The 11,740-nt window shown below is 42.2% G+C and overlaps 1 long non-coding RNA gene and 1 pseudogene across 1 annotated transcript; both read right to left on the reverse strand.

Annotated features, from left to right (window-relative positions):
* Positions 1-241: 241 nt before the first annotated feature.
* LOC129352942 (galactose-specific lectin nattectin-like) lies at positions 242-2,682 on the reverse strand (annotated as a pseudogene).
* A 933-nt stretch (positions 2,683-3,615) lies between these two features.
* Positions 3,616-10,223, reverse strand: LOC129352968 (uncharacterized). The gene is made up of 3 exons (XR_008604961.1): positions 10,209-10,223; positions 4,861-4,981; positions 3,616-3,722 (listed from the first exon to the last, which is right to left on the reverse strand). It is a non-coding gene; the product is annotated as an uncharacterized LOC129352968 (long non-coding RNA).
* Positions 10,224-11,740: the final 1,517 nt, after the last annotated feature.

Consider the following 11,740-nt stretch of genomic DNA (forward strand, 5'->3'; position numbering starts at 1 on the left):
TTGTTTGACGTTACCATGGAGGTTCACAGACAGATTTATTTCCTCTATTAATTGTATTTTACTCTAACGTTTATCTTTTTCCAAAGAAATAAACTGACATGACAAAAAAGTTTATTGATGCAACAGATTTATTTGAAATCAGATTTTATCCTTGTATCTTCCAGCAGCGACGCCATCGAGGCCTGACATCCTGGAGGAAGTGACATCACCAGTGAGAAGGTCACATGGTCATGTTGGATTCTCAGGAAGAGGAAAGAGGAGTTAGAGTTTGGCACAGAGTAGTAATTACTTCTGTGCATGGTTCATCGTTCAAGTAGAGAGAAGATCCTGAAGAGAAAAATAATAATATAAAATAAATATTTCAGCAGCTGTTGAATCTGTTTGGGATACAAACCCAGAAGGTCCTAAGATTTATTAAAATCATCAAATTAACTAATTAGTAGCTATATGCTGCGTAGCATGTTAGCTCTGTTCTCAGAGTTTCAGAACGCTCACCACGAAGGTTGATCTCCATGCAGTGTTCATTTCCACCAAGGTTGTTTGGTTCTCCTGTGCCCACTGGGTGAAGCTGAACCTCGACCCATCACTCCACAGCCACACACCCTCCTGAAACCAAGTGGTTTTTAAGCACATAGTTTATGATACATGCATTTTATTATTAGGTTCCAACACACTGAGGACTGCAGCTGTCCATCTCTGAGGGTATATAAGGTGTCCAAAGTTCCTCAGGGGACATTTTGTAACCAGGAATAATTTTACATCCCCAAAGATCATCTAAATAAAATCACCAGCACAGTGGTTTATGCAAAGACAATTTAATATTTTATTCTCCACATTCATCCGTCCATCGATCCTTTGCTTATCTGGTCAGAGGTCGGAGACCAGATTTCCCTCTCTCTGCCCTTTTCCCAGCTCCTCTGGGTACAAAGCAAACAATTTGCTCTAACCATCCCTCACTACCAAAAAATTAAATGAAAAGAAAAAAACTGACCTTGACGGCATCATGGCCTCCAACCCAGGTCCTCTCGTACGATCCTAACCTCGATTTGACCAGCTCCTTGAGGAAGTGCTCATTGGTGCTGTGGATGGAGGCCAGATTTCCACCATATCCAATGCAGGCACGCTGAGAAAACAACAAAAATCAAAGTACAACCATACACTGAAAAGCAACAAACAGCAAAATTAAGTTAATAAAAAGAAAAAAATCTGATTTAATTGTTAAAGTTTGTTCGACTCTTCTGAAGACAGACTTGTAGCGACACTTGATGGCTAGCAGCACATTTTGTTGCTCTGAAACTCGTTTCATTGAACAACGTCTGGAAAATGAGTCGTTTCTTTTCTGTATTGTCTTTACAGTCCTGATTTTTGTGCTGCTGGATCACAACAGGTTGCAAGCAAGGGCGTAAATCCAGCAAATTATTGGAGGGAAAAATAAACAGGAAGTTTTCTTAAGACCAATTTTAGGGGGTCGGAAAAGAAATCTCATGTAAAATGTGGTTTAAAACGTCTCAAAGTTTCTAAACCACAGATTTGCTAGTTTTGATTTCCAAACCATAACAAGATTCAGTCAAAGTGATGAAACAACAAACTGCAGTCTGATTTTTATTGATAATATTTCACTCTATTGAGCAGTGAAAATAAATAAAAAGTTTACATCTTTTGCTTTAAGTTACTTACTGGAGGGTTTTATGTTTGTGCTGCAGAGCCAAAGCTAACAGCTAACAACTAACAGCTAGCAGCTAACAGCTAAAAGCTAAAAGCTAGCAGCTAACAACTAGCAGCTAACAGCTAACAACTAGCAGCTAGCGGTTAGCTCCTAACGGAAACGGTACCATTTAGCTGCTGCTCCTCCTACACTTTGGACTGAACCATTGTTCTAATAAGAGTGAGGGCCTAAAAAGTCCTTCTTATTTTGTCCTAGACAAAAATAAGAAAAAATTATTTCATTCTTTGTTTCTCTTTCCTTTTCATATTGTTCAAATGCAACATTTATTCAATAACTTTTTGGGAGGAAAAAGTGAAATAAATAAAGTGACAGATTGTTTTTGCCTTCAACTGTGGTTTTGTGGCTGTACCTCAGCAGTAGCCCAGTCTGCTGTAGCACCGTTGAAGAAGAAACAGCGATTTTCATATTTAATCCAACCAGATGGACAGCTGGGACCGGGAGGACTGGAGGTCTGGGAGGACTGGAGTACTGGGAGGACTGGGAGGTCTGGGAGGACTGGGAGTACTGGGAGGACTGGGATTACCGGCAGGAGTGGGAGGACTGGGAGGACCTGGGAAATGCAAAGAAGTGCAACAAATACCAAATAAGAGCTAAACAATGGCATTTATAGTGAAAATGAATTTAAAGTAAATATATGTCTCATTAAATGCAACAGAAAGACTAGCAGCAATGCCACTGTGCTTCATGCAGTAATAAATGCTATTGCAACAAGGAAAAGCTGCAGGTTCACAAGCATTTGTATCACATTTAGGCTTCTGTTATCCATCAACAATTCATCATAAAGTCAAAATGTAACAAAACTGTCAGCTTCCTTTCCGTCAGAGGGAAATACTTACCACATCCAGCCTGTGAATAGAGAGAACATAGAGATTAATAAAACCATATGTCACTCAAAAACTGCTAATCTAGCTGAGTTTCATCAATGTTTTTATCCTACAATTAACTTGGATGAACATACTAAAGAAAAAATTATATGGCAGACCCAAACCCTACGGTCTGCCTTACCCTAACCCTAACCTAACCCTAACCCTAACCTAACCCTATATAAATGTATAAAGTCCTGTATGTTTATCCATATCAAATGAGAACTTCTCACAGAGCCCAGAACGTTTCAGAAATTTTTTATTACATCAGATCAATTTTAAAGCTGTAACCAAACATTCATAAAAGGTTGAGTGAAAGAAAAACAGTCCCTATGCAATAGTTCAGGAATTCAAGCAAAAGGAGCCCAGACCGGGTGCTGAGAGCTTAGAAACTGTCAAGTTTAAAGGTACAAAGTATTTATTTAGAGGTGAGTACAATTAATTGGTAGATAATTTTTAACTACACAATTTTAATATTATGTACATTTTAACAATATTTCATGTGTTTTTCAACTTTAAACAAAAAGTTCCAGAGGGAGTTTTAATAGTCCAAATAGTGAGCTTTGTGAAGGTTTTTAAGTTTAAAGACCTTTAACTCACAGTTGCAGTGCCTATATGTATGTAACTGTCTGTCAGTCCTGCTCGCTGTTCACCTGCCAGCAACCAATTAGCTGTTTTATCATCCAGCTGCTGACTGACCTGATTAGACTCACCTGGTGGAGCGCCACCTGCAGGGCAGCAGGTTGCCCTTACAGTAATGAACAGAATCTTTTATCATCAATCAAATGTAATATTCAACTTTTTGGAAACACTAAATTTTGGGTTTTCATTCTCTGTGAGTCGCAATTATCAAATGCAAGATGTAATATTTGACTGTATGTGTAAGAAAATCTATATAATATAATAAGTTTGAATGTCTGACATAAATACTGAACTTTTTCACAATAACTTTATTTTAAATGTTTAATACAGTAACTCTTCATTCTGTGACTCAGCTTCACTCTAAACATTTCCTCAATAATATTTTATAATGTTTTCCACTTGAGAAAAGAAGAAGGCAGACTCACATCGGCTCCGCTCCAGAGAACGCAGCTCAGAGAGAGGAGCAACGCCAAGTAGAGAACTGAGGCCATCTGAGGGACAATCAGCACAAATATTCACTTTTTCAGGAATAATGAATTTACAAAGCGGTCATATGTATTCACACCAACCATGACTAACTAGCCATGGTTTACACTTGTTCTTATCAAACCTGAGAAGCACTAAGGTTTGATGACTTATGTTCAAATCCATCAACTGCAGCAGGAAGCTCCAGCCAGCAGAGCACAGCTAACGAGGCTAATGAGGCTAACGAGGCTAACGAGGCAGCTGGAACACTGACTGCTAAGCATGCTGCCAATGTACCTGAGATATTTAGAGAAAGTTTAGGAACATCTTGCAGTCGACTTCCAAGTATTTCTTTGTGACCTTGGACTCTTCAGCTGAAGGTGTCAGGACAAGAGCGTCAGTGACCTTGAGTCCAGTGCTAACGTTGTTAGCCACTCTGAGATGCTTAAAGCTACAATTCGGAGCTACAGGAGGAAAACAGGCTGAAGCTGAAACTTCCTGACAACAAAAGGACAAAAAGGCATCAAACAAACAAACTAAGTGAGCTGAAGGTCTTTTCTTAGCCGTGGGCTGAGACTCTGAATATTTTAGGCAGTACAGTGGAACGAGGCTGAGCTGACCTTTAGATGACCTCCTATTTGTCTTAGCAACTGAAACCCGGTGAACCGTAGCAGCAGGGAGATGCTGGACTTTTGTAGAAATTTATTTCTGATCACAAGTCATCACCAGTTATGCTGATGCCTTGCTTTTCTATGTTTCTGACCTGCTGAAGTCAAAACTCCAGATATTAAATCATGTTGGAAAATGTCTGTAAAAACATTTCAAATGAAAGCAAACAGATTGTTTTTGGTCCACCTTTATTTAACAGCAAGAAGAGAAAGCCCACCTACATATCTAGGTAAATAGAACCCCATTAGGATGCAGCATCAACCACCCTGGAAAAAGTCCTCACATCTATAGAAACATATTTTCATGTTTGCTCAGATTTTTGGTCTTTTCTGAGACAAATGAAGAAACTCCCTGACTGACCAATCACTGCATTGTTGCTAAAGACGAGCGCGAGTCCCGAGACATTGTTGGGTCGTAGTCAGTATCTGATGATATGACAAAAGATCTACTTGAATTTTAAAAGCAAAACAATAAAGAAGAGCAGCTCAACGTTACCGTTCTTTGGGTTGTGAGCAGTGAAGTCGTCTCAGCAGCAGGACCTGGAACCAGGATGATCAGGGATGGAAGTGCAGACTTTAAATACCCTCACTGGGTGTGTGACCATCATCTGTCATCACTGATAGGGCAAATAATTAATATTTCCACAGTCTACATTTCATGAACATGTACAAATACAAAAGTATCAGCTAACATGATGAAACTCCCACAGTCAACAAGCTGCTGTTGGTTAAAGTCTCATGTTGTAACTGTTTTACACACAAAGTTACTGCAAAATGTTCTATGTTTAATTTTGACATGCTGTCATTTTTGTTCTGTATAAATATCAATAAAATATGGAACAAAATAAGTTATAAATGAATCTGCTGTCAGATTTACACATTATATTATCAACTTTCACTGTTTATTTCAAAGTTTAAGGTTTCATTTCATTTATAGAAATGACAGATATGATTATGACATTTTTAGCCAAGAATGGTTGGAAATGTGTATTTTGGGTTAATTCTGCATTCAATAAATCCATTACTATCTGCTATTGTAGTGGCAGATTTTGTTCTTGATGTGCTTCAATTCTTCATAATCATCAATCTGTCTGGATTGAGTTTTCTGTTTATTTTGAGTTTCTGAGTTTGAGTTCTCCATGTTGTCCTGTCTCCCCGGTCATTGTTCCCAGCTGGGTCTGTTCTGTAATTACCCTCTGTGTAATACTCCACAGTCTGTATTTATGGAAATGTTGTTAAAGACTGACAGGGCAGTCTGTGGTAACCATGGATGGATGGATGGATGGATGGATGGATGGATGGATGGATGGATGGATGATGGATGGAGGATGGATGGATGGATGATGGATGGATGGATGGATGGATGGATGGATGGATGGATGGATGGTTGGATGGATGGATGGATGGATGGATGGATGGATGGATGATGGATGGATGGATGGATGGATGGATGGATGGATGGATGGATATTTTACAGTTTCTATCTCCATCAGTCATCTGTGGGTTATGTTATGTTTGGGTCATTCTTGAACCAACGGTCCAGAAACCTGCTGCTGAAATTCTGACTAGAACCAGGAAGATGGAGACGCAACCCGGTTCTACATCATCCAGTTCTACATCATCCAGTTCTACATCATCCGGTTCTATATCATCCAGTTCTACATCATCCGGTTCTACATCATACAGTTCTCAGGAGGGTCCCAAGTGTCATTGTTTTGAACGGTGGGAGGAACCTGGAAAACCTGGAAAACCTGGAGAACCTGGAGAACCTGGAGAGAGAACCACCAGCCACAGGGAGAACATGCAGAACCGTGCAGAAAGACTCCGGGCCGGGAATCGAACCCAGAACCCAGGACCTTCTTGCTGCTACCTGCTGCGTCTCTGTGCAGCCCAGGACACAAAGTCCAACAACTGAATCTGTGGGCATCAGATCAACATCAAAATCCTGAAACTGCTCCTGAAATGTTGCCTCAACATCTGAGAGCAGAGAATAAATACCATGTCCCAAATGTTGAGATGATATTTATAGGAAACCAGAAGCTCACTGACAGAATCTGGAGACAGTACATCTGTTATTATTGGGTAAAACATGAAACCAATAAGATGCTGCAATATTGTGTAAGAAGCTACTAAGAATCTACCAGCTGTGCATTGATCAAATGCAGAAAGAGCAAAAAGAAAATGGCGTCGGTGAGATTCTTCCAGAACTTGGTCCAGAACCCGGATGCTCAACATTACACTGTAGTTTTGAAAAGGGTGAACTCTGACCTTTAACAGCCATGATGTTGTGTCGTCACACTTGCATTGAGTCAGTGATGGTGAAGGCAACACTACAGTCTCTCCACTCTAATGCAGTGGGGCCCAAAGTGGGTCCTGGAGGCCCGGCATCCTGCACGGTTCAGTCTCTCCCTGGTTCCACACACCTGGACCCAAAGACGCTCATTAGAAGGAGAACATTGACCTGCTGAACCGATGCCGGCCCCACCGGGCCCTCCTGGACCCACCGGACCCTCCTGGAACCTCCTGGACCCACCTGGACCCACCTGGACCCACCGGGCCCTCCTGGACCCTCCTGGACCCACCGGACCCTCCTGGACCCACCTGGACCCACCTGGACCCACCGGACCCTCCTGGACCCACCGGGCCCTCCTGGACCCACCGGACCCTCCTGGACCCACCACCGGGCCCTCCTGGACCTCCTGGACCCTCCGGACCCTCCTGGACCCACCGGACCCTCCTGGACCCACCGGTCCCTCCTGGACCCACTGGGCCCTCCTGGACCCACCGGACCCTCCTGGACCCACCGGACCCTCCTGGACCCACCGGGCCCTCCTGGACCCACCGGACCCTCCTGGACCCTCCTGGACCCACCGGACCCTCCTGGACCCTCCTGGACCCTCCTGGACCCACCGGACCCTCCTGGATCCTCCTGGACCCACCGGACCCTCCTGGACTCTCCTGGACCCACCGGACCCTCCTGGACCCACCGGACCCTCCTGGACCCACCGGACCCTCCTGGACCCTCCTGGACCCTCCTGGACCCACCGTGCCCTCCAGGCCCTCCTGGACCCACCTGTACCCTCCTGGACCCACCGGGCCCACCGGACCCTCCTGTACCCACCGGACCCTCCTGGACCCACCGGACCCTCCTGGACCCACCTGGCCCACCGGGCCCTCCTGGACCACCTGGCCCACCGGACCCTTCTGGACCCACCGGGCCCTCCTGGACCCTTCTGGACCCACCGGGCCCTCCTGGACCCACCGGACCCTCCTGGACCCACCGGTCCCTCCTGGACCCACCGGACCCTCCTGGACCCTCCTGGACCTACCGGACCCTCCTGGACCCTCCTGGACCCACCGGACCCTCCTGGACCCACCGGGCACTCCTGGACCCTCCTGGACCCACCGGACCCTCCTGCGCCCTCCTGGACCCACCGGACCCTCCTGGACACACCAGGCCCTCCTGGACCCACCGGACCCTCCTGGACCCACCGGACCCTCCTGGACCCTCCTGGACCCTCCTGGACCACCGCGCCGCCACTGCTCTCATACGTCCCAACATGGAAACCAGAACTCTGGTGAATTTGCTGTGAATGAACGAATTAAAGATCTGCTGCTGTTGGATCAACCTTCCAGAACTCTGAGGTCTTCTGGCTCCAGTCGGCTCTGCAGAACCGGAACCAGAACCAGGAACAAACCTCCAGAAAACCTCCAAACAGCTGAAACACTGAGATCCTTTAAATCGAGGCTAAAACTGCGTAGAGCTGGTTTTATTAGTAAAGAGACATTGATCAATATATTTGATGATGGTTGTGATCATGAAATTTGACCAAATGTAAAGTTTGCTGTGTTCAGTTTTATGAGCACTGTGAATGCTGACATGTTTTATTCAGATAAAGCTGCTCATGTTCCAGGCTGATTGTGAAGTCTGCAGAATCTGGCAGCTCAAACGTTTAAAGTTTTAGTTCTGCTGCTGTTCTCTGCATGTTGCTGCTTATGTGTGTTTTTTTAGGTAAGATGATCAATCGCTTCATAAACTTCTGGAAACTTTTTCCCTCTCATTTCTGAGATCCATAAATATGAATGAATGACTTTATTAAACTTCATTTGGATTGAAGAGCTTTAAAGTCAACAGAATTATTTTCTTGGTTTATTGGGAGCAGAATTGTTGCAACTGGATTTGGTTCCTGTCCAGGAAGCTGCCTTCAGGGTTGGGCTTCCTGTTTCATCTGATCTGTCTTCTGTTGATCTTCCATCATTTGATCCTTAGAACAACAGAGGCAAAGCAGCAAACAGCCATCGGATCCACATGCGCAGCCGTCATCATGTTTCCAAATGTTCCTGAATGTTTCCGGGTTAAACTCTCATATTTAGAGATACTTTCATTCTTTGTGATAAAATAGAACTAATGCAAGCTGAGCTTCAGTCACTGAACCCCAGCAGACCTCAAACACATGTTGGGTGTGTTTCTTTTCTCTTTGGGATAAAATATATTTTAATTATTGTTTATTAAATTTAATGTGTTTTTGCATATCCAGAGATTTTCCCATAAATAATTTCCCTTTAATAATATTTTGGTTCAGCTCAACAATCTGCTGACCGAACATTTTAGACGTGAAGAAATGAAAGTAGATGAATAAAAGTATTTACTAACTCAACAAAAGCATAAAGGAATTGAACCAACAACCCAGGATCAGACATAACTGGAGCCTCTCAGTTTAACCATTTAATGACTTTAAGCTGTTTGAATCGAAGCTTTTCAAGAGTCAAACTAATCGACTCTGACCTCATTATAATTTTTAATTCCAGCAAACTGCTGACTCATCAGAGCCTGTTTACTTTGGATAGGCCGATCTCCAGGGTGTGTCTGACTCAAACGGGTCGTCTGGTGTTTGAATATCAGATTTCATCCAGAACTGCTTCTGTTCCTCCTTCACTCTGTCAACAAACTTGTGGGACCCGATCCGACCCGTCACAACATTAATATTTAGAAATGAGAATTAAATAAAAACATGAATGCCTTTGCAAAAGCTCTGCTATAAAAACTGACATCCTTTTTCAAATTCAATAAAAAAATACTCTGTTGAGCCAAAAGGGAAACTGAAGAGTTAATTTTTTTCTTTTATTTCTTAAACTCTGAGTTTCTTATAAAGACTTAAAGTTATTACAGTGTGTTTATGTGTTAGTTTAAGAGATATTATTATTATTGGTCCACATTTAATGGTTGAAATCAAACTACCAATAAATAAACACAAAGGTTTTTTGTTTCCTTACTGAATGAAATCATTTAGAAACTGCATGTTGTGTTAATTCTAATAATTGTTGAGCAATATTACAGTTAGTTTAATGATATGGAACACTAAATGTGACAGAATCCGATTTTCCACATGTTGAAAACAAAAATGGCCGATTTAAAATTTAAAACCATGAAATATTGAGGGCTGATATGATTTTTACTGTTAGATTAAAAACGTTTATTGCATCAATGAAACTGGTTTACATGGCAGATTAACTGCGTCCAGCAGGGGGCGCTGTCCCCGTTTAGACTGGCTATGGATGAAGGTTTGGTTCATAAACAGACAGTAAAAATGACACAAATATTTAAGGTTATTGTTATGATGTTTATAGGTTTTTTATTTACTAGTGCAGAACATTATCAGTGTTGGCAGAGAAAGAGTTAGAAAAAGAAAGTAAAATAAAGAAAATAGAAAGAAAAACCAAGGAACAGGAAAAAGGGAAAAAAGAAATAACAAAAAAGAATTTATAGAGGGAGGCATTACCTTTATAAACATGCTCCTGTTTCAAAATGCTGCATGTTTAGAAAAGACTTGAATCATTACGTACCTTTTCTTCCTCCACCTTTCCACCAGACGTCGCTTTAAGTCATGAGGATTTGTCAGTCGACTCTCCAACAGGTCTATAGAGATTCCCAGAGGAATTTCACATTCTGTGGTTTTGGAGTTTGAATCATTCAAGTGTTTGCAATGTATTTCTCCATTTTCACCTGTCAGAAAGTTCATTATTGCTGTGGTAAAGTGAGAGCATCAGTTTCTGATTTTTATTTTTTGTGGAAATTCTTTTGTAACAGACGTCTGATAAACACCTACAGATCAGGAAGATGGTCGTCTTCACATTTCCTGTCACTGGAATGTAACCTGACCACATTGATCAAACTTTAAAATGCAGAGAAGAAACAGGGACTAGAGACGAAGAAAAGAGAAAATGTAGTAGCAGAACTGTTAAACTTTGCTTTTGTTGCTTCTTTCAAAATGCTAAACATGAAAAACCCACCAAAAATCAATCATTATTGAAGGAAATCCATTAATAACTGAGCAGAGATGGAAAGATTATGCAGCAGATTGTTGCAGGCTTCAGAGATTCTTGGCACAAATAAATGGTTTTAGATAGTAGCAGTAAAAGTCGATCATGTCAGGTTCTGTGTTTTTCTGTGTTAATTCTGAGTTTCTGTGTCCTGAGTTCTCTCCTTGTCCTGTCTTCCCCTTGATTGTTCCCAGGTGTGTCTCGTTCCCCTGATTACCCTCAGTGTATTTAGTCCCTCCTGTGTCCTTTGTTCCTGGTCGGGTCCTTGTCGTTAGTTTGTTTTGTGCCGCCCTTAAGACCAGTTGCTACCGTTGTGAGCCCTGGCTTCTGCTCAGCCGTGCTGCCTGGCCGCAGACTATTGTTTGGACTGTTTTTCTGGACTGTTTCATTAAAATTATCCACTATTCACTTACCTGGGTCTCCAGCGTGCTGCCTCACCAACTCACCTCCACCACCACTCCATGACAATAAATATATAATATTACTGATTTATTCTAAGTATCTTCCAAACTTTGGGAACCTGGTGGCTCAAGCATCTGGTCTCTGATGGGTCATGATTTCACTTGTTTGACGTTACCATGGAGGTTTACAGACAGATTTATTTCCTCTATTAATTGTATTTTACTCTAACGTTTATCTTTTTCCAAAGAAATAAACTGACATGACAAAAAAGTTGATGCAACAGATTTATTTGAAATCAGATTTTATCTTTGTATCTTCCAGCAGCGACGCCATCGAGGCCTGACATCCTGGAGTAAGTGAGTGACATCACCAGTGAGAAGGTCACATGGTCATGTTGGATTTCTCAGGAAGAGGAAAGAGGAGTTAGAGTCTTTTGGCACAGATGTAGTAATTACTTCTGGTGCATGGTTCATCGTTCAAGTAGAGAGGAGATCCTGAAGAGAAATAATAATAATATAAAATAAATATTTCAGCAGCTGTTGAATCTGTTTGGGATACAAACCCAGAAGGTCCTAAGATTTATTAAAATCATCAGATTAACTAATTAGTAGCTATATGCTGCGTAGCATCGTTAGCTCTGTTCTCAGAGTTTC

The sequence above is a fragment of the Poeciliopsis prolifica genome, unplaced genomic scaffold (genome assembly GCF_027474105.1).
Source record: "Poeciliopsis prolifica strain line A6 unplaced genomic scaffold, Auburn_PproV2 SCAFFOLD082, whole genome shotgun sequence".
NCBI classification, from domain to species: domain Eukaryota; kingdom Metazoa; phylum Chordata; class Actinopteri; order Cyprinodontiformes; family Poeciliidae; genus Poeciliopsis; species Poeciliopsis prolifica.